We start from the raw sequence: 24335 nt of genomic DNA, 5'->3' as shown, positions 1-24335 counted from the left end.
TTGTAGGGACGTACCCAATATCCACAGCGCGTCGTCCGAGGGATGTCTGTGGGCCGTAAATGGTACCGTAACAGAGTGAGATGACAAGGGTGGTGGACTTTTCGATATGCTTTCGATCCCAAGAGAAACCTGACAGCATAAAATGTCATGAACACCAAAGAAAACCAAAGTGAAGTGTTATAATTTGTATAATTCACAAAGTTATGTCGTGGGAAACCTCTGGTCATGAATGACACCGCGAGATAGATCGGTCGATTAATTGCAGCCACCAGTTACCACCGCTTACTCTTCAAGGAGTGCTACAACCCTGACATAAAAATACGAACAAAAACATCCCGAAGGAAATCGTATCAACTAAAACAAGGCCGGAGGAATGAACGCGGCGCACGTACCTAGATGATATGAGGTGCCGCGAGGAAAAGTATCCAGATTTAGGTGCAAATGTGTGAGTGTCAAAGTGTGAGTGTCAAATGTAACGCGTAAAAGTACCCACAAAAGTTGCCAGAAAGTAGCCAACTGGCCATGGCCTAAATTTTACCGCCATGACAAATAGAAAGTAGTCAATTTGGCGCAAAGCAGGCAAATCGGGCAACCTGCCCCCCCCCCCCCCCACCTCCCACTGAAAGTTCTCCTTCTGTCGAATCCGCGCAATGACAGGACATTTCTGGAACAGCAAAGAAAGCTGTTTCAAATCGAGTGAATATGTACCTGACACGAAACGTTCCTTCTGTAAACCACCAATCACGATGTATCCTATGCACAACAGTGAAATCAAATACTCAGCATACGAGGACCTCATTTATTACATTGTATACACTCCTGACGCATCCCGGTGTACCCAGTGATATCCCTTGACCCATCTGTAATCTCGACCGTAAAAATACCTTTGTAGTTGAAGGATTTTCTGTCGTAATGAGACTTTTGACCGTCATTACAAATTGGTGGTCATGAGACGCGAGCCAGATAGCATGCGGTTTCGGTCAAGGGTTCGTTACGATCAGCGTTTCAGATGCGTTGCAGGTTTAAAAAGACTATTAGGGCAGCATAGGTACCCTTTCCGCGTGAGGGTTATATGCCGGGGCAACATTCATTCAAAGAGAACATGTAACTACTAGATGAGTATTGATTGATCTTAAGCTCATTAATACACATTAATTTATGGGGCCTTTTAGGCAAACGTGAGATAGCAGAATGGGAGACCACCTTCGTTAAAATTATACAGTGTTTATAAAATCTTGTTTATGCCATGATGTTAAAAACATACTGGACTTACATAAGGATAGTCTCTCATTCTGAAGACTCAATTTTGCTCAAAGGTACCCAAGTTACCTCATGAATTTTGAATCATGAACAATCCCTTCGAGAGGATGTCCCCATGACCATGTAACACAGCTGCAAAAGCGGCATCTATGCTGCTGTCATTCCTTTCGAGAAAAAAATATGGTGCAAAGAAATACGTTCTCTATACAACGGTACGTGGAAAAGAAAAGGGAAAAAGTACTATGGAAAGGATACAACTGAAGAACGAACAAGAAACAACATCAAACAAACCGAGAGTTAAAGGAGGCACTTGAAAACAAGCTGACAAAGTGCGACAAATTCACAAGTGCGTTTCTAAGGAAGCGTTTTTCTGCCCAGAGTTTCTGCCCTGGTCGGGCGGAAACTGTTGAAGCTGACTTTTACACAATTGAGGTGGACAAGTAAATTTTATGCATATTCTTTGGCAGAATGTAAGAACGAACGACCAACTCTATAATAATCACGTTCAGTCAAAAAAGGTGTTAAGATGAACAGTATCCCCATAGATGATTTACAGTTCAGTTGATGAACGATACTTAAGGAGTGACTTTTTCGGGTTAAATGACTTTCTCAGATTCGGGGGTAAAAATCGGGCGCTATTTTAAATTCTGTAAATCGGAGAGACATCGGGCGATTATTGTGCATTTGGGTGTTATCGGGTGCTTTTGTTTCTCCTCTTGTCTATTATGTCCTTTCCTATTCTCTCTCTCTCTCTTTTTTTTCGGTATCGTGACCTTCCAGCGGTAATCCCCGAAGGCATAGACAGTGTTGACACACATGGGTGTAAGCTATGTTGAGGCTGCTGATTTTGTCAACGTGTGCAATGACTTCAATTTAACGCAATTGGGTCACAACACCTACGAGAGTTGTTGGTGTTACTGCTAACGTTCTGGATCTTGTCTTGACTTCCGATCCCTCTAAAGTATCCGACATTGTATACTTGCCCCCATTAAGTGATCATGTTGTCATGCACTTCTCTATTAACATTCCATCAAATCCTCGATCTAAACTTGTTAAACTGACAATTACAACAGAGCTGATTTTGACGCCATTAATAGCGATCTAGAAAGCTTTTCTCACGTTTTTTTAGAGGGTTTTTCTAGTCGTACGCTCGAAGAAAACTGGAACATGTTTATTGATAGAATTACGAAGCTTGTTGATGAATACATTCCGATTGTTAAAATCATCTCCTCACCCGAGTCTCCGTGGTTTGATAAAACTTTACGGCGTTTAAGAAATCGGAAGCGTAGGCTATTCCTAACAGCTCGAAGCACAACTAACCCACTAACGCAATTGGCAGAGGTTCAAAGAAGCCGTCAATGAATACAAAGTTGCCATTATGGAAGCCAAACAAATTTTTTTCTCTACAACACTTCCAAACTTGTTGCAAACTAACCCAAAACAATTTTGGCGCACTGTGAACAAACAGATCCACCTACCAATAACACTCACTGATAATGATGGCACCGCCATACCGGACTCCGCAACAGCTGACGCATTCAACAACTATTTTGCTGATATCTTTTCTGCTCCAAATACCGATAACCCTCGTATGTCAAGACCACGAAACGTCTTGCCTATGGATGCACTAATAATCGATCCATTCGGTGTGGCCAACGTAATTGAGAGGCTCAAACTGTCGGCAAGTTCCGGTGTTGACAATATCAACACTAAACTCCTAAAAAACGCGAAATTATATTCGTCAATCATGCTTACTAAACTCTTTGAACAGTTGCTGGGGGTGGCCGAGCTCCCGGATGCGTGGAAAATCGGAAAGGTCATCCCTACTTATAAATCAGGCAACAAATGCACTGCTGCTAACTACCGTCCCATATCACTAACGAGTATACCGTGCAAGATATTGGAACATATCATCTGCAGTCATCTAGTCCATCATCTTGAATCAAACTCTTTCTTTTGCCCTTATCAACATGGTTTTCGTAAACATTTTTCGTGTGAGGCTCAGCTGGTATCTTTCATTCATGACATCCATCTCCTTTCGGACAGAGGGACTGATGTTGATTGTATATTTCTTGACTTCAGCAAAGCATTCGATAAGGTCCCCCATAATCTGTTGCTTTTAAAATTATCCTTACTAAATATTGACCCTAATGTATTGTCCTGGATTCAGTCTTTCCTTATTGGGCGGTCACAATTTGTCACAGTAAACAATGTCACCTCTGCCCTAATCCCTGTATCATCCGGCGTCCCCCAGGGTTCCGTCTTGGGCCCGCTACTTTTTCTCATATACATTAATGATTTACCTGGGTGCGTCAGATCTTCCATTCGGCTTTATGCCGACGACTGTGTAATCTATCGAGCCATAACTAACCCCTCTGACCTTCATATTCTGCAGTCAGATCTAGACTCCGTTCTTGACTGGTGCTCAGCTAGGTGCATGGAAATGAATATTAAGAAATGGAAATGTTTAAGAATCTCGCGCTCACGTAGTCAGCCACACGCGTTTTCATATAAAATTAACGATGTCCCTCTCGATTAAGTAACTGAATATAAGTATCTCAGTGTTCATGTCTCATCAGACCTCTCTTGGAAGTCCCATATCACGCATATTTGTAATTCAGCTAACTCTTCTCTTGGCTTCATCAGACGCTCATTCTACATGGCCCCGTCCAAGGTTAAGCTACAGCTATATAGGTCTCTCGTGCGACCAAAATTAGAGTACGCATAATCGGTATGGGATCCTGGAACAGATAACCTCATCAATATGTTAGAATCGATACAAAACCGAGCCAGCCGCTTTATACTCTCAAACTACCATCGTACATCAAGTGTCAGTACCATGAAAAGGTTTCTGGGTCTACCCTTGTCAGCGTCTCGTCGCAAGAAAGCTCGTTTGTCACTTTTCCATAAGGTATTCTATCATAACGATCCCATTCTCTCCTCATACATTTCATCTGCCACTTACACTTCGCACCGCATTGACCATTTCCGTAAAGTGCGCATTCCGCATGCATATACTAATGCCTTCTCTAACTCCTTCTTTGTTCGCACCGCGTTGGAATGGAACAGGTTGCCTCGTACTGTTGGGCTTCCATCCAGGACTCGCCCACCTTCAGGGACACCTTATCTGATTTACTTTGATGACTAACCTTTTTGCGCTATTTTATGTGTCATTATCTCTACAGAGACTGAGACTTGTTCCATGTTGTCCTTTTTATTTTGTTTCGATTTGTTTCCCAATGTTGTACTGCCCTTCCCCTCTTCAATGCCTCATGGCCCTGAGGGTATGGAAATAAATAAATAAATAAATATTGCTGGGAACGTAAGCGACCCATTCTTACATGTGTTATACGTGGCGGCCTTTGTTCGTCTTCAGTGGAAACGTCACTTGAGGATTTCATGGTGACTGGAATTCGGGGAGAAATCGGGTTTAACCCGAATCGGTCGGAGGTCAGTTCGGGCGGAATAACCGGGCGGAATAACCGGGCGGAATCGGGTCTAAACCGGAAAGTACGTGGTTAAGATTCAAGGTGCAGGCTCTCTCGTGAAACATGGGGAAAAGTAACCTCGAGACACAGCGATAGACAGAATCGATAACTTGTTGGGGTTGTCTGTATGTTTCCTGTATCTCGAGGTTACTCTTCGTCATAGTAAATCAGATTAACCCGTCAGCACTTTCGCTGACCATAATCATTTCCAACAGCTTCATATAATTTTCTTTGTGGTTGGTTATTGCCATGAGTATCTGATTAAATTAATTATTTTTCGCACGAGTTGAGTTGAGGTACGAGTTCATTATTGTGACAGGGTTAAAAAGGCCTTGCTAATTGCTGTAGTCAGTATAAATATTGGCATTCCCAGGTTTTCCTATCACCAACCAGCAAGAAAGCTGAAGATGCTTCAACTGGGAGCTTTCATAACTGCCTGCTGTTTTGTGGCAATAGCCCATGGTGATTGTACAACGGACGATTTGTCGCGCGTGAAAGTAAGTCAGCGATCTATCTTGCATGCCTTAAGTCTTGGTGGTTTTCAGAAAACACAAATATTTAGAATTACTTCAGTTGTTTTCATGTTGTCTGTGCATTTGTGCCACCTGGTTTGTTTCAGCTAACTGACTACAACTCCCTCTCTCTAATATAGACTATTGGTAAACTCCGCGAACCTGCACTATATAAGCTGAAGCTCTCGACGCTCAATAATTTTAAAGAACCGTGCCTATACATAATACCACCTAGAACCACTTATACGCCTGCGAGGTATGACTGGGGACGCACGTACGGCTCTTACGGTCCCCTCCTCAGTAAATGGTGAGTATCGAAGATATTAGTTGTCACTTGTTGTCACAGTTGTCACACATTAGTTGTCACAAATTAAATATGCCCACAATAAAGGAAGCAGCTAATGTGTAGCAGACTGCTGTTTGGCGTTTTTTAAGAGACAGTTCAAGGGGGGGGGGGGGTGTTTATTCACATAAAAAGGAGATGTCAGCTAGGCAAGTGCCGGCTTGGTACTCCTTAAAAAATACAGGTGCGGGAGAAGCCGCGATGGCAACGATGTGCTGCGGGCGGTGCGGCTTGCCGCCTGTGCTTCAGAGGGTGATCATCATTTCGGTGTCCTTGAGGTACTCGAAGAGTGCCTTTGTAACATCCCGTTGCCCAGGACGCGGGAGAGGCCCGAGGAGTGTAGCGAACGAAAGGGGGTGGTGGCCTAAGGCTTAGAGGCTTCGGGCGAGGGCTGCACGACGCGTCGAGAACGTTGGGCATGTTAGCAGGAGGTGCGCTACGTCAGCGATGGCGCCACAGGCATCGCAGTTTGCGTTGCCGCGTCTGCCCATCTTGTGCAGGAGTGACGGAGTATAGGCGACGTTAAGGCGGAGGCGATGAAGGAGGGTTTCCTCGGCCCTGGTAAGGTGCTTGGTAGGGTAAAGTTGCACGGCGGGGTCGATGGCTCGAAGAAAGGTGTTGCATCGAATAGCGTCTGCAATGAAGTGGCGGATTTCAGAGGCAGACCATCGACGAATTTGAAGGAGGCAAGCTGATGCCGTGAGCGGTTGGTTTTCGATGGGGCTGTCACAGCTATGCGAGCGCCTTGCAGCAGCCTCAGCACGGGTATTCCCAGGGAGCTAGACTGTATGACCGGAGGCGAGAACGAATTTGTATGACAAGACAGTCATAGCATGGAGGTCGTTGATCGTCTGGGATCGATGTGAGCTGATAACCTCCAACGCTGCCTTACTATCCGAAAAGATGGACCAGTTTCCTGTGGCAAGATGAAGATGTGCTCAAGCGCCACATGCACGACAAAGAGTTCAGCCTCCGTGGATGACGTCTCGCCTGCGAGTTTAAAGGTGCGCTCGATGTCCTCGTGGGACAAGCTGACGTGCGACAACGGAAGGCGTGTCATTCTTTCGCCCAAGGCCGGGGATAATGGAGCACACGAAGGGCCGGTCGAGGGCCCACAAAGGGTGGGTGGCAAAGGACACGGTATAAGAAGGCTGTGGCACAACCACCTGCAGGCGGTCGACAGCGCCACCAATGGCAGAGCCGGGGCAACCACTTCCTATAAGTCGGAGATAGTGGAAGGGGTGCCGCGTTAGGATCCGCGTGTAGACTCGAAGGGCCTCCATGTAACGCAGGATGTTTGCATGTGGTTCATGTGCCTCCGCAAGGACTTTGTTTCGGTCGTCTTAGGCAAGGCTAGACATACTCGAAGGCTGCGGGCCTGGATATTGAGGAGCTCACGCTCGCCAGTTCTACTCAGACCGTGCAACACCAGGAGGCTGTAGCGAACCTTGCCTAGCACGAGGCAGTTGTGTATTCGGCGCAGGTCGTCACAAGACGGACCCCACGACAGTCCAGATCCCCGTCGCAGGACGTTCGCTAAGTTGGACGTCTTGGCCGAGAGAGCATTGGTGTGGTGGGGCCATGACAGGCGTCTGTCAATGATTACGCCGAGATATTTGCAGTGCGGCACAAATTTGAGAGGGGCTCCAGAGACATGAAGAGGGTAGCGGGCGGATGACCGTCGGTAAACGCCATACCGCCTGTCTTGCTCAGGGAGACACGTAGTCCCCTATCGGCCAGGTAAAACACGATGGTGTTCAGGGCGTCTATAGGTGATGTTGAATGGCATCTCGCCGCATGGCAGACGTCCATATGCAAATGTCGTCAGCGTAAATTGTAATGTTGGTATGCAGAGGATTTTACAGCAACTCCTATACTTGAAAGTTCAACTCGCATCTCCATACATAGAATGTGATATAAATAATCGAATGTACTGGGATAACCACAATACTCTGTGGAAGTAACACTGCTGGTCTACAGAACCAGCTCTCATTATTTAGTTTACACGTAGGATTACCCCGGATTACTTGCGACTGCCACCGGATACGTCCATTATATTTCCTCTCTATATTTCCACTGTGAAGTCCACAAACAACAATAACGACTTCTGTGTGATTATGGTATTTGGTTGCTAATTCAGACATCCCCTTCTGGTCACTGACATCCGCTTTTGAAGTGTAGGATGACAGCGTGCTACCCTTCCGGGGCCTGCCTACTGTATGGCCTGATCATCTGCGAGAAAAAAAAAAACGTACATACCTGTACCTTCTGACGTTGCTGCACAACGCTTTGCGCAGGATTCACATAATCCACATCTTACCTCGAAAATAGCCCAAGTCACTTGAGCGCTACTCCTCGGCAAAGGGTCACTCAAATTCCGGCCAGGCATTCCCTAAAAGCCACAACGCGGCGATCTCTGTACCCAAACATGCATCCTATCTGCTGATCAGGACCAGGTTAAACATGACGGTGCTGATTACGAAGTGATGTAATGAGGGCTACCGAGGGCTTCAGAAAGGACCGGACAAATGCGTGCGGTGTAGTATAATGACCACAAAAAATGTCTCGGACATACGGCAGCGCATCGCGTTGGCACGGGATTTTTGTGTGATAATATATTACACTATTTTTGTAACATACTTGAAAGACTTAAACCTATACATAACGAAAATAGACGACATGGTACAAACAACGGGCTGTTTCTACCCTGTCGTCATTTTACCCCGTTCCCTGGGCCTTGTTCTCGACATCGAGTTCCTCCGCCACTTCATTTCCCTTACACCGTTTTATCGGACACCATCACTACACGTTGACTAAATATTCAAATCCAAGGAGTATTCGCCCCTCTGCGTTGGGTTCTACCGGGATCAAATAAGTTACTGCATTTTTCCCCGTTACTGCAATCTTTCATTTAATTAAATTTGTTTTACTTCCTGAGACGTTGATTACGGTAACGAAGAGAGTGCAAGCACGAGGACCAAATGAGATTGAAAAGGAAAAAGATGCCTGCTATTGAGGAAAGACGAATAATAATTGGACTGGTGGGGTGCGCCGTTGGTTCTTCCTGTAGCTCAGTTTTGATTTGGGTTTCGTTATACTAAACGTTTAAATGTGTGGTAGTTCGTTTGGTTCTTTCCATGTCGTAGCACCTATTATTAAATGTTGACGGTAAGACTTTCGCTAGAAGAGCCGTTGTCATAATGCGACGGCGACCAGCCATGCACACCTTGGCCCAGTTTAAATGGAGCGCAACAGCCACGTTTGCATAGTCCTATGTTAGCCTCGAATGACATGAGCTAACATCGTCTACCAAACAGTAATCATGCGCTGACATGACACGGACATGCACAATAGAGATGCACTCTGATCCACCAGTAACCTTGAGGTCCACGTGTTCCATGGTTTTGACAACAAGCAGGTATGCGTTACGGCAATGCTTCATTACTGATCATCGAAATACCACTGTGTAAAGAAGAGGGTGTACTGATCATACTCGAGTGCCCCTCGACTGCCTTACGTTTCCTTCGTCTGTCGTCGGCTGAATTCTAGAGAATAAGTGGAAAGAGGAGTAAAATCGGCATGAGTTTATTTTCTAGCATTCCTTACAAACCACACTTGATAGTAATATAGCCCTTCAATTCCACCATAAGAGGCGGAACACAACATAGGTTGTGCGAAACTCATGTGACCGGTTGTATGTATCAATTATTTCGCTTAATAGCAGCAACAAGAAACCTATTGCATCGATCGTTCGCCGTCGGTTTTGTTCTTCAATCTGGTCCTCTCTGTTCCTCCGTAGGAGCAGCCGATCGGTCGTAGTCTCGTACAACACTATAAGGTCACGACACTACAAGGGCAGTAATATAGTGCAAATGAAAACAGACCCTTACGAAATTGAGAAGCCAGTTATATTGCGTATGCAGGTGCAGAAGCACTGTGGCGTTTGACCTTCGTGCTGATTCTCTCTCCAAAACTAAATCATTAATTATTTTAATAATGGAAGAACTGAAATGCATGAAAAATTCTACTGTATAATCCCGATTGCTTGTTTCATGTTGCCAGGAAAAGACAATTCGCTGGGTACGCATACATACCTGACTAGAACTGCAGCAAATACGCGGGCAAGTGGATTAAAACATAAACGACAGGATTAGGACTTCAACCAACTACCCCGCTTCAACCCACTTGTTCACTGGGTACAGGCGCTAAAAAAATGGAAAAGAAGAACGCCAGTATTTCCGTTGATTAACATTTTCTCTCGCAACATTGTAACATTGCAAGTGTCCCTCTTTCGCATTCTCAGAGGGGAACCCGGATATGTTAAAAAGAGGTATTTCATGTGCAACGGTCAGTAACCTCTGGAGTGTACCGATTGTATGGTTTTTACGGTTGCAGGTACAATCTGGCAGGAGATGTGTATGCAGGCAGAGACAAAATAACGTACTTCACTCACGGTGAGTACTCCACACATGATACAGTCAATAAAAGGGACAAATAAAATCATAATCTTGTAAAGCTTCGTCGTGAGAGTATGCGACCACCTGCTTCTAAACCGGATAATTATTTTCCGTAGTCAGAAAAGAAAAGGAATGTCGACTAATATGCAAATAAGGTTACGCAGAGAATAAACGAAACAAAAGGAAGATGCAAAAATGCGTATACGTACAACGCTTTCGATGACTACTGACACTCCATGCGCCCAAGTCGAAGTTTAAAGACGCTGTCGCGTACTTCATTATGATACTCACTAGCCCCATTTATATGGGGTCGCGTAGAGTGCGCCGAACCCAGTTCGCGAACTGCGTTCTCTCTACTAAACCTTTCGGTGTAAACCGACTCGGTTACCGTAAGTACCAAGCTCTCGTAAGCTCTTATTGATTGCGCTAAATTCACAAACATCATTATTTTGCTCCAAAACTCCAAGTCAGTTCTAAGTGTGTTTCGGGCCTCTGGGACTGACACCACTCGTGGTTTATCAGCTCTGTCATCTGATTTGCCGCTGTCGTCCTTACAACCGACAATATCAACGACATCTTCATCGGTAATAGTAGCAAATCTTTCATCATGCCCGTTCACATCGAGGTACTCGAGGACTGTGTGGGCTTCGAGGCCATGTCGTCCGGCCGTCCCTTTTATGTGTTCCTGTCTCAGAAGAACCAGTTTATATGCTGCACACAGGACTGGTCATCAGAACCGCAGTGGACAGAGTAGCTCCATAGTAAAGTGGCTAATCCTCTAAGCGTGGAATAGTATGCACGACGCCCTGAAGGTTGTCGTCCCCACTGGAAAAAGTCCGGAATAACGGGGGTCGACTGTATCATCATTGTTTTTTTTTATGTGTGTGTTCTTTTTCTTTTTTGCGCTGTTTCTGGCTTCGCCTGCCCCTGCCCCGCGTCTGCACCAGACAAGTCGACCCAGCTTCCCGAGAAATGAAAGAGACCAGCTGATTCGATGTCACAACGGGGTAGATACAGCTGGAAGGCACGCCGCCGATCCGCGAACTCTTGTAGACTACTTCTTTTAGAATATAGTTTCAGTTAGAAAATTGTGAAATATTTCTTCCTAAAAAGAAATACTTTGCATAACAGTGTATTCATATCAAGTGGTAAAAACAATATGTTCTAAGCATTTTCCATGAACCTGTAACCTCATGTGATGCCTGGTATCCTTAGTCGTACGCAAAAAAAAAGAAAAAGAAAACGCGCATGCTGAGAAGGATAATATTCCAAAATGAATTGTATTCCTACTTTCTGATCAGAATACGGTATGGCAAACATGACAAGATCTGCTGCAGACAGCAAGGTTTCCTCCCACCGCTCGGTAGTCAACTCGATATCATCTGTCCGATATTTCACAGCGTCCACTGGTATGCCCACACGCACTGCTAATCGTGTGGTCCGCGTAGATCTGCGTCAAATGTCTGCGAAACAGCCAAAAGGCGAAACAGCCGCGGCGCGGCAGGAAACCGCGGAGAGGATCACAAGTATCGAATTTGGTTCGATGCGTGGACGATTACACAGAGTTTCGGCAACGCAGGAGGTGGTGCAAGAACGATGAAGGTCCTCATAGCTGATAACAGGATCTCATGGCCGGTACAGTTGTGATTGTGGGGTTGTCGCACAGAAAGCCCCAAACGATAATTACGTCGTAACAGCAAGTAGCGAGTAAGAACACGAACTATAGTTAATCAGCCAGGTAACGGATGTCTTCAATTCTAACTTGTGCTGTGCATACTGCGACTGGCAAAATAGGTGCGCTCGAGACGCTACTGATTATTTGGCCGGTGAAAGGAGTAGTCACTTTGTGTAACTCCTTGCACAAACCAACGAATACACCATAGAAGGCAGCACTAGAGTGGAGAGAATGCGGAGGTCTTGCAGTCTCTGGTAACACGGCACAACTTCAACGACCACAAAGCAGCAGCAACAGCAACTTCATTGCGAGATGATGTATGGGGAGTTTCATCGCCAGGGGCGATACTCTACCACATTGCTGGTGGTGATGCGGGGAGTGAAATAATGAGTCCCTTAATAATAAGGATCGATTGCCTATGGTATGCCGAAAGCTGAAGAGAGTTTTGAGGGCAGAGCGTTGGTGGGCTGAATGTGGCCAGGGGCCAAGCAGTTTTGTGAGAGAGAAGGGACGAGAGTCCAGCTCGTTAAGGGATCCGCAGAGTATGGTTCGGGAAGGTTGGTAGTGATGGCAATGAGAAGAATATGCTCTAGATCTTCTACACCACCATAGTGACTGCATTGGGGAGAGGCAAATTGTCTGAAGCGGTAGCGCCACGGCGCTGTAAAAATCAAAGCGCAAAGCAGTACTCGTCACACTGAAATTAACACTTCGTGTACAAACTTTAATGTGTGGTCATGTGCTATTTCCTCAGTCAACCACAGAGAGCTGGCACTGAAATTCGCGTTACAGGACCGCAACCGCGTCCCTAAAGGCCCGTTCCGACATACAGCACTTTGCTCGAGAGCACTGGAAAACAGCGCTGTTTTTCCCTCCTCTCCCGGCTGCTACTCGATGGAAAACAGCGCTTGGCGAAGTTGAGCTTCGGTGAGCTTTCCCACCGCTGTCTCCCAGCGATAGGCTCCCTGAACCAATGAGAACGCGGCGCCGCGTTCAGGTGACGGGGCTGCGTTTTTTTTTTTTTTTTCGATCACGTGAGATAATCAAGTACAGCGCTGGGACAAGCGCTGCAAGTGCGAACCCCACAGTGGAAATACAGCGCTGTTTTGCAGTGCTGTGGTGCAGCGCTGTGGAGCAAAGCGCTGTATGTCAGAACCGGCCTTTACAGTACTGCATTGGAACATGGACATTTAGTCAACATTAATGTGATCATACTTCACTGAAGGAGCAGATAGCACCTTTTTTTTTTCTTTTGACTCCGTGTTGGTGCCGCGAAGCAACTGCAGCTATGAGGGGCGTACAGCCGTGGACACATAGTCAGGACAGCAGGACGTAGTGCGAGACACGGGGGTTGCTGTCAGTCCTGGGCTGAGTGCAGTGTCACCTCCAAATGTTGTTCAAAAGCGTGTGAGCTAGTGTACCGAATTAACTGAATTATAAATACGTCTCTTTTTTATTTCTTCCACCAGCACAAGGAAATTTTACCGTCAAGGTGACTTATTATAAGGAGCAGGGCTGCTATGTAGGACTTCGGAGTGGTGGCTATTACCCTAAGGGTCAAACATGTAAGTAATCTGTTTGTTGTTTCTCGTATGTCGTCGACCATACGGGATTCTTGTTCACTGGCATATGAATAGGCCGGTTACTAAAGAGGCACGGAATATGCAAGATACAAATCCCTTAGTGCAGTGGAATCCGACACTTACCCACGTACTAACTGCTCCCGCTGTGGTGTCCAATAACAAAAGTGAGATTTCAGCTTCCCTATTAGCCGCTAAAACCATGCAACACTTGCAGTGTCATTCCTATTTGATTGTGGAGCGACATATAAGCTAAATAGCGACTAAACCGCATTGGTTTCATGAGACCACATCGGTGGCTGAGAAAGCACCAGTAAAACACTTAAGTGCAAGCTTGACTGATCTGTTAGACACCTTATTGTAGCTATTTTCGCACCCGCATTACATTAAAGAATCTATGAAAACTGTCTCGGATACATAGTTACAGCGACACCCCTTCAAAACTTCGTCTCATTTCATAGAGTGACATGTCCACAATTTCAAACTCACACGCGGAACTATGGAGCTCATACCTCTAGCTCATACTCATAGCTCTAACCTGTGGTATACACAGCGAACTTATAGTTCAATGCAGGTTTGTCACTACTTTTCCTGCGAAGATTTGTGACTGATATTGAATTACCCTTTGCCATTCTATTTTTATAATAGCATATACTAAAAGCAACACACCCCTCAGTGCTAGGGCAGTTTTATTGCTTTTACAATGAGCTACCAAACAGTCCAGTTTTTAACTATTTATAATAGTTAGGGCTAGGATAAAGACGCTGTAGAAGCTGCCGAAATATGCAAGCACTTATGCAGCATAAACTATGCGTAATGTGCATGCACTTACGCTCTATAAACAACAGAAATATGTCCGGTAATGTAATACGCGATAATGAACCACGCCTCTGACACGGAATTTCCTTTCAAACTAGAGAGAAACGTCAAATTCGCGTTCCTAACACATTTCACGCTGTAGACTTTGCACCTGTTTGCTACACAGGTGGATTCGGATTCAGCACATGAGCCAACTTGCGGCGTGGATTTTGATCGCGATATGTTGAAGCGCGAAGCACCGTTGCGACGACACTAAGTAACGGCAGTCCATAGTTCAATTAAAGGACTTTAAGAGAAGGATGACCGCTTGATTCAAAGCAAATAATGACAAAAAAAAAAAACAAGTTTGCCGCTCAGTGACAGCGGTTGCCTTCGTTTCCTTTTCTGCTGTTCAGAGGGGTATGGATGAGCAGCACAGGGTTTCTCTAGTTCCGGCTTCTAGGTTCTAACTTTTTGTAGCGACCTGAAGCGGTTACTTATGGCAAGGTTGTCATGGTGATTCGTCACCCGTTACCAAGCAACCGGTGAGCTATCAGATCAGTATCTTGCTTTGGACACCTTGCCATTCGATCCACGGGATACCTTAGCCTAGGATCACTCGAACTACGTGTTATTTGGTTGATGTATAGGCATGGAAAAGGAGAACGATGCATTATACTGCCCAGAAAACTCGCCAAAACAACGTAACGGTTGTACTCATCCCCGTTATCGGTGCGTGTAAGTCCTAATCGCTCCACACCAGAGCTCACGTAGCTTACATAGCTGACATAGCTTATGTAATTCGATGACGCAACACTAAAGCTGGGATAATAATAAAGATTTAAATAAAGAAAAAAATGGCGTTCCTTCACGAATTTTTTTGCGGGCGATCTATCGAACGGATTTTTGTTCTGAAAACGGCTACGATATCAGGCGACCGAAAGGAACAGTTGTTCTCATTGGGACAACTTTGTAGCTTTTATAATTAAAAAGTTAATTAACGAAAGTTAATTATGACATTGCCTTTGGACTTTGCTAATGCCCTGCTAGGGAGTGCCCTTCAGCATATGCTATATTGCAATTGATTTCATCTTGGAAAAAGTGTTATATAGATGGCTTCTATGGCTGCACACGGAGAAACAGATACTCATGGAACGATGCGACAGCACCAGAGGACATGGGTTTCGCCGTGTTTGCGGCTCGTCAGCTCTGGGTAGCTGCGTATCGTTCGGGATTGGCAAACCAGGGGTCACTCAGCGTGCGATATACACCTGGGAGGCTGACTGAGGGCTCCTCATTGCCACAGTGCAAGCCAGTGAATTATAATGAGTGGAAAAAGCATTAAAGAAACAAGTAAATGACACTAGACGTGTTTGAAATTCAATATTACAGATTAAGATGGCTTCTATGGCTGCACGCAGAGAAACAGATACTCATGGAACGATGCGACAGCACCAGAGGACACGTGTTTCGCCGTGTTTGCGGCTCGTCAGCTCTGGGTTGGCAAACCAGGGGTCACTCAGCGAGCGATATACACCTGGGGGGGGTGACTCAGTGCTCCTCAATGCCACAGTGCAAGCCAGTGAATTATAATGAGGGGAAAACATTAAAGAAACAGGTAAATGACACTAGACGTGTTTCAAATTCAAAATTACAGATCAAGATGGGTTCCATGGCTGCACGCAGAGAAACAGATACTCATGGAACGATGCGACAGCACCAGAGGACACGTGTTTCGCCGTGTTTGGGGCTCGTCAGCTCTGGGTTGCTGCTCATCGTTCGGGATTGGCAAGCCAGGGGCCACTCAGCGAGCGATATACACCTGGGTGTGTGACTGAGCATTCCTCAATGCCACAGTGCAAGCCAGTGAATTACCATGAGGGGAAAGCCATTAAAGAGACAAGTAAATGACACTAGACGTGTTTGAAATGCAAAATTACAGATCAAGATGGCTTCTATGGCTGCACGCAGAGAAACAGATACTCATGGAACGATGCGACAGCACCAGAGGACACGTGTGTCGCCGTGTTTCCGGCTCGTCAGCTCTGTGTAGCTGCGCATCGTTCGGGATTGGCAAATCAGGGGAACTCAGCGAGCGATATACATCTGGGGGAGGGTGACTGAGCACCCCCCAATGCCTCAGTGCAAGCCACTGAATTATAATGAGGGGAAAAGCCATTAAAGAGACAAGTAAATGACACTAGACGTGTTTGAAATTCAAAATTACATATTAAGATGGCTTCTATGGCTGCACGCAGAGAAACAGATACTCATGGAACGATGCGACAGCACCAGAGGACACATGTTTCGCCGTGTTTGCGGCTCGTCAGGTCTGGGTAGCTGCGCATCGTTCAGGATTGGCCAACCAGGGGTCACTCAGCGAGCGATATACACCTGGGAGGGTGACTGAGCGCTCTTCAATGCCACAGTGCAAGCCAGTGAATTATAATGAGGGGAAAAAACATTAAAGAAACAAGTAAATGACACTAGACGTGTTTGAAATTCAAAATTACAGATCAAGATGGCTCCTATGGCTGCACGCAAAGAAACAGATACTCATGGAACGATGCGACAGCACCAGAGGACACGTGTTTCGCCTTGTTTGCGGCTCGTCAGCTCTGGGTTGGCAAACCAGGGTTTTGGATTGGCAAACCAGTGGTCACTCAGCGAGCGATATACACCTGGGAGGGTGACTGAGCGCTCCTCAATGCCACAGTGCAAGCCAGTGAATTATAATGAGGGGAAAAGACATTAAAGAAACAAGTAAATGACACTAGACGTGTTTGAAATTCAAAATTACAGATTAAGATGGCTTCTATGGCTGCACGCAGAGAAACAGATACTCATGGAACGATGCGACAGCACCAGAGGACACGTGTTTCGCCGTGTTTGCGGCTCGTCAGCTCTGGGTAGCTGCGCATCGTTCAGGATTGGCAAGCCAGGGGTCACTCAGCGAGCGATATACACCTGGAAGTGACTGAGCGCTCCTCAATACCACAGTGAAAGCCAGTGAATTATAATGAGGGGAAAAACATTAAAGAAACAAGTAAGTGACACTAGATGTGTTTGAAATGCAAATTACAGATCAAGATGGCTTCTATGGCTGCTCGCAGAGAAAGATATACTCATGGAACGATGCGACAGCACCAGAGGACACGTGTGTCGCCGTGTTTGCGGCTCGTCAGCTCGGGGTAGCTGCGCATGGTTCGGGATTGGCAAACCAGGGGTCACTCAGCGAGCGATATACACCTGGGGGGGGGGGGGGGTGACTGAGCACCCCTCAATGCCACAGTGCAAGCCAGTGACCTCTGGTGCTGTCGCATCGTTCCATGAGTATCTGATGTCAGAGCTTGACCAGACGTGTGTTCAAGGGCTTACATCCCACCAAGCACGAGGTGTCAGTGATGGGCAAAGTACCTCATAATTGTACTTAAAGTAAAGTACCAAGTACCTGGCGTCATTAGTACTTCAAGTACAGTACAAAGTACGCAATTCCAAATGTACTTCAAGTAAAGTACAAAGTACTAGGCAAAGTACTTCAAGTACTCATCAAGTAAATTGAAAATTTAATTTGTATCACTTTGCATTTCACTGTTTAGTATCTGTGTCTTGCCTTTTTGTCAAAACTTTAGCGAGTATTCTTGACAAGTGCTCTGAAACCATAAAGTCCTACTTTAAGTGCTAACCCGTGAATATGAACTTCATCAGATGTCATAATTTGCAGTAACGTGTAGAGAGGTAATCAGTCAGCTGTGCTGTGAATATGCAAAATAGTATTATATCGTGACTGATCCAAGATCACCCACCTAGTGTGGTGTTCCGCTACTAATCTTCTGCTATAACAGGCTAGGAAATTTTAAGGGAAAAAAGTACAAGCAAACATAGAGTGGGAGAGAGATGAAAGATGAAAGTCACTGAAAAGGTTAGCCAGCTGTAGGACTCGCACCCACATCTTCTGGATTACCGGTCCGGGGCTCTACCAATTGAGCTAAGCTAACACGCTTTCTCAGCGACTTCTTCTTCTTTCAAGCAAACATAGATTATATATTTCTGGGCATTCCTTGATGCTTTTTGAAATACAACATGTTCAAAAAAAAGAATATGAAGAAAGTAAAGACGAAGCACAATGTTAGCCTTCATTGTTATACGTCTGTGATCTGCAGTAATGTAATGCACGTGACCAATTAAAAAACGTAAAATGTAAAAAATGAAAGCAGGTGTGTCTTTCAGAGTGTTCATCATGTAATGCAATCACACATATAATGTGATATAAAATGATTATTAATTGTCAATGAAACAATATAAAAAAGCATAGAACCCTCCACTGGGAGAACTGAAATGACAATGGACCAAGTCATTGTGCTGCTGGTTACAGTGTCCATTCCATTCGTTTTACATAATCATAGAAGCGTTGATACTTTTCCAACATTTCAAGCCTCTCAACAATAGATTTGCTTCAAGAAATATGCTCTTTAAAAGCACAAAAATCATTTTTGGTAAAATGTCAGACTGGGACACTTGGTACTGCATCCCACTAAAAGCGCTAAAATGACGCCTAGAAGACGAAAACTCAGAGATAGCCCTATCTGTGTGTTTTCGTCTTCTTGTTTTAGCACTTTTAGTAGGGTGCATTTTTTATACACTTTTGTGATTTTTTGTCTGCAGTCCAAGTTTGGGTACTTGAGTACTTGATGGGAAAGTACTCAGAAAAAAAGTACTTGCACTACAGTACAAAGTACACGATTTAAAATGTACTTAAAGTAAAGTACAAGTACACAGAAATGTACTTAAACTACTACTTGAGTACTTGGTACTTCAAGTACTGCCTATCACTGTAAGGTGTGCACGACGTAATGGGTCATATCTTTTAATGTAGCACTGAGGTGAGCCCCAACATTTTTCCTTTTCGCAGCGGCGTGTTCTGCAACGAATAAAGTGAGCTCCAGCAAAAGAACGATACGCGCAGGCGACCTACAGAGCGAGTGCGAGGCCTGCTTTCCGTACACCTTCAAAACATAACCTCCAGAGCCGTAGCGAGGCGAGTTTGGGCCCAGGACAGGGCAATTTTGAAGCTCCTGGTCCCCTCTCCCTCACTGCCCTCAGAAGCTTTGTAAACGAAAGAAGAAAAACGCCCATGTACACTGCCGGGACCGAAAATTCGAAATCTTACTATCCCTGCTTTAAAATGTCCAACCAAAATCCCAGCGCTTGCCCTTCAGCGTCCTCCCAGGCGAGGGCGATCGGGGGGGAGGGGAGGGCTGCCCCTCTCGCACGCCCGTCGCTGCAGCTCTGATAACCCCCCAGCGAAAAGAAGTGCGCATCGCAGTCTGAAATGAGGTCGTGAGGTACCGTAGTCGCCTCGAGTGAGCAGTGACCTATAGCGGCACGGCTCAAGCATACATACATGGCGTAGGAGCTGCGAAGAAAAAAACAAAGCCTTCACCCCGTCCACGGCTGATTTCTGAACTGTTTGCGTAAGTGCAGACTGAAGTGGAGAGTGAAAATATTTTGCATGGTAACTCCTGGTGGACAGCCTGACAGTCGAGGCAGGGTTTCCAGCCGTGTTAAATGTCCCCTCGTTGTTCCTTTAAAGTGTCACACTTCCCTTAATGGATTTGTGACACTTTAAAAGCTGAGTTGCCGCACTCAAACCCGTTCAAAGAAATACATATTCGTCTATTCGAGTTAAAAGCTGACATGAGAGCGACTGTTTGTTTTTGTACGGGCCTGGTCGACTGCACATCGTGAGATCAAAACAATCACTTTTCAAAAATGTGGACACTGCTCAAATGCCTTATACTTTGATTATATTTCAATGTTCATAGTCACCTCAGTTTATTTACTTTGTTGATGGTGCTTTCCTGACGACGACAACTCTTAGTGGTACCACGCGTAACATGTGTCTGTGGCATCCTATCAATGTTTTGCAGATCTTGATCTGTGGCAGCGCAACGATCTGAGGCGGGATAACAAAAAGCTTGCTTGCTGCGTAGAACGATTCAAAGAGGAAGCAAAAAAATTCAATAAAACCGTCTGGACGATCGACGCGGATTGTCCTCGGTACCCGACGTGGAGAATCAACACAAGTGGATGAAAGCGTTGGCACCCACAGCAGGAATAAAGATCCCGCGTTTTAACGTCTGTATTTAGTGCTTTTTACGAGTATTATCTACAATAAAAAGGTTTGCCACACAACACATACAAACCCAACTACTGCACTCTATGATATCACTCATCGTGAAAGAGAGAGAGAGAGAGTGGGAGGGTGGCGTACGTCATTTTTTGTAGCATGTTCCCAAAGTGGTCCAACGTACTGTCTCTTTTGAAACCGCCTCTGCAGCCCCCAAGCAGCGTTCTGCCTCTGGTATCGCGTGGTGGGACAGTATCTCTCGACGTGATGTCTAAATTCAGAAGGGATAAAAGGTAAAAGTAACAATATACATCCAAGGCATGGGTAGAAATGTCAGGTATCTGCGCATTAGCCTTGCAGTGGCCGTGCTAACGTAACGTTAGTATATTTCTAGCATCCATACATCTACAAAATTCCACGATGAGACATAATTTAGCTTTCAAGTGAGCCATGACGTTAACATGAATTAGACAAAACGTCAAAGATTAGACGAAGCTTATACTTTAAATTAGCCGAAACATCTACACTTAGGCCTTGTAGAATACTTTATTATTGCCATCGTTAGTTGTGATCTAGACTTCGTCTAGACATTTATTCTGCTGCCCTTCACTTCGACTACTGGCTCAAAAAGCAAGGTGTGTTCTTTCACGAAATGGCTGGAATTCGTCACTACCGAAGCTCCATGAATCTATTTCTTCACCTAATCTCTACGGTCCAACATACTCGTGCTCATCGGCGGCTGGTCGTATCGGCTTTCCTGGACATCATGTGCGCGCATGATACCGTCTCACATATTTGTGTGCTGCACGCCTTGCGCTCTTTTAGGGCATCCGGTCGACTCTTCATCTGGCTCCAAGACTTCCTTACAGACCGAACTGTGGATGTCCGTACATCCCAAGGTCAAAGCCCTAAGCATGGTGTTCATCAATGAGATGGATGAGTTAAAATCCAGCGTAAAATCATGGGTAGAGGAGCACGAAGGGAGTTGCCACAGGACAGGAGCCGCCGATATTTCGAACAGAGACAGTTCATCAAGGAGTTCCCCAAGCAAGCATTCCGAGTCCGACACCCTTTAATGTGGTAGTGGCCGGCCTTCGATCCGTCATTCCTCGCAAAGTGTCGTTTCCCGTGTATGCAGATGACGTCGCCCTTTACACAGTAGGGAAATCACGCCCAGCCAGTCGGCGCTGCCTGCACTTGGCTTTAAATAATGTACAAGGGTGATTTCATCTCAACACAGGCTAGGTGGTCCGCGCACCATCAGTAATGTTTATAAAAAATATGTTGTAGCCTGGCTCATATTGAGAAGGGAATAGCAAGCATTTTTTCTCTCGTTTTCCCGTAGTTCCCGAGAAAAAAAAATCGGAAGAATATGGCAGGTCCGGGCACTTTAAGGCATAGCGAATTTGGCGTTCAATATAATTCCAACGATCGTGTTCACACTTTTGAATTTTTTTCCACGCGCTACTAGTTATGTTGGCTTCTAGTGCGTTGAATGACTTCCAGCGGGGGTTTTGCTATTTTGCAGCTAAAAATGCGCAAAATTGGCAACGACGACGAAAATCACTCATATTATTGAGCTTATTGCGGCACTTGTGCACCTGCCAGTGAAAAGAGGAGGTACGTCATATAGCCGAGACTGAGCTCTATAATTTGGTATCAAATTTAGGTGTCTAGGTCAGGTTACTGTAACGCAAGCCTGCGTCTACAACACACAATATTTGAAAAAATGCGGTTTTTAAGCGCCTACATCTAAAAAAACCCACCTCGAATATTCTTCAAAATTTGTAGGCTCATGCATCCACACAGTACAGTACACACAGTACACAGTATTTCAGTGCACAGAAAATCAGATGTTTTTCCTAGTAAAATAAATGTTAGAGCGCACCAAAGTTTCAGTCTCGGATTGTGGTGCGTGTAATGACCATGGAAGCGTTGCGTGTTCACTGGTCGATATTCGCATTCTTTTATTTTTTTTTTGAGACAGCGGACCGTGGTACCTGTAGTCTACCTAAAGAGACGTTCTTCAGTTAGCATGGAACCATAGACAACGATTTCTGGATCCGTCGGCGAGTGCTTTCCCTTGTCAGGAGCCGCCGCCGCTGTTAATGAACGGCGAGGAGAGCAACAAGACTAGCGCCACCCGCGCGGGAGCCGTATCCGACTTCAGATATGTATATATACAGATTAGAAGCTTAAACAAATTAACAGATAAACAGATTAGAGGGCGGTTGACCACGAGAATGAAATAAGCAGGAAAAATCAGAAGACGACAAAGAGCTTACAGGAAAACACAAAGGGAAGTTTATTAACACTTATAGGGATAGTGGTCGACGTTTCGGCGCTCAGCGCTGCCTTCGACGGTATATATATATATATATGCTGGAAGAAAGGGGTTCGGGCGACCGCGAAATTAAATAGGTGCTAACAAAATATGAGGCAGACAACGAAGATGTAGGAAATAGAAAAGGGGGGAGTTATTTATTTACTAGTGGAAAGTTAAGGGGGAAGTCAACGTTGCGGCGGAAGCTCCGCCTTCGTCAGGACTGAAGAATGACAAATGACACTTGGAGTTTTATACAGTGCTACAATGACGTCACAATCGGGGGGTCCCGCCACCTGGCGGCCGTCAGCAGGTCAAGTACAAGGAAGTGGTTGAGTCATGTCCGGTGAAGAGGTCATCGTCCGGGAGGTGGGATGGAATCCAAGGGCTGATCCAAGGGCTTTTCTTTGCAGAACAACAGTCCACAGCCCTTGGATTCCATCCCACCTCCCGGACGATGACCTCTTCACCGGACATGACTCAACCACTTCCTTGTACTTGACCTGCTGACGGCCGCCAGGTGGCGGGACCCCCCGATTGTGACGTCATTGTAGCACTGTATAAAACTCCAAGTGTCATTTGTCATTGTTCAGTCCTGACGAAGGCGGAGCTTCCGCCGCAACGTTGACTTTTCCCTTAACTTTCCACTAGTAAATAAATAACTCCCCCCTTTTTCTACTTCCTACATCTTCGTTGTCTGCCTCATATTTTGTTAGTACCTATTTAATTTCGCGGTCGCCCGAACCCCTTTCTTCCAGCATATTCTTCCACGATGGCCGCCAGGAGTGACAGACCGAGGATTCAAAGGAAGTATCCCCTTTATGCACCTACTATTGCTGTAATTGGAGATTCCCAAACTAAATACCTTTACCATCATTTCGATCCCAGGTCTCGACCGGCGCCCACGATGTTCGTGTCCTGTAGCGGAGGGCGGATCCTAGACTTCATCGAGGAGGTGGACCTGCTGCCTGCCAGTGTACGTGTCGTGGTCCTACACTGTGGGACCAACGACATGCCGCTGTCAGACCCCAGATTGGCCATGTCCCACTACCGACAGCTACTTGAGAGGATCCGCTCTCGCGGAGGCATCGAACTGGCCGTTTGTACACTCGTGCTCCCTCGATCCCATAACCGACGCCGACCTTTTGTTGACAGGCGCAGGGAGTACCAGTGCAACCCACGTGCCTTCAGCTTCAATCAACTACTCGTGAAACTCTGCCAACAGTCACGCGACCTGTGCTACCTGGAGCACGGATTCCATCGACGACACCCGAACCAAGTCCTCGCAGCGGACGGCCTCCACCCGAGCTTCGAGGGAGTGACGACTATCTGCCGCCATCTCCAGGACTTGGTACCTCGCCTGCTCCGACACCTGCCGCAGCGCCGTGCCCACGTTCCGGTCTTCCCCGATCCCGCGTGGCCCACACTGCAAGAAGCAGCCTCCTTGAATCGACGACGCCCTCAAAGCATGCTGAGCCACCAGCACCAGGATTGACTGACCGACGGTGAGAATACTTCTTCTGACCTTGGTACCGAGCCATCTCCTAGTGCCAGGGCGTTCTTTAGACTAAGAGAGATCAGTGATAAATCCGTGCGATACAAATCTCATCACGATGCTATGCAACTCTATAAATCGGAGAACAAAATTCCCAAAGGGCTGGTGATCAATCTTAAACCAACTTTTCCCCTCAATGACCAACTTCAGGAGAAGTGGAACAGCATTCTACATAGTACTTCCTCTACATTAATTGATATCTTGATATCCCACT

General features: G+C 45.9%; 1 long non-coding RNA gene across 1 annotated transcript; it reads left to right on the top strand.

Moving 5' to 3' along the window:
- Positions 1-8991: 8991 nt before the first annotated feature.
- Positions 8992-13293, top strand: LOC135373028 (uncharacterized). Its single transcript, XR_010416231.1, has 3 exons — positions 8992-9021; positions 9999-10057; positions 13205-13293. It is a non-coding gene; the product is annotated as an uncharacterized LOC135373028 (long non-coding RNA).
- Positions 13294-24335: the final 11042 nt, after the last annotated feature.

The sequence above is a fragment of the Ornithodoros turicata genome, chromosome 1 (genome assembly GCF_037126465.1).
Source record: "Ornithodoros turicata isolate Travis chromosome 1, ASM3712646v1, whole genome shotgun sequence".
In the NCBI taxonomy this organism is placed as follows: Eukaryota; Metazoa; Arthropoda; class Arachnida; order Ixodida; family Argasidae; genus Ornithodoros; species Ornithodoros turicata.
This window is presented reverse-complemented; position numbering and strand designations above follow the sequence as displayed.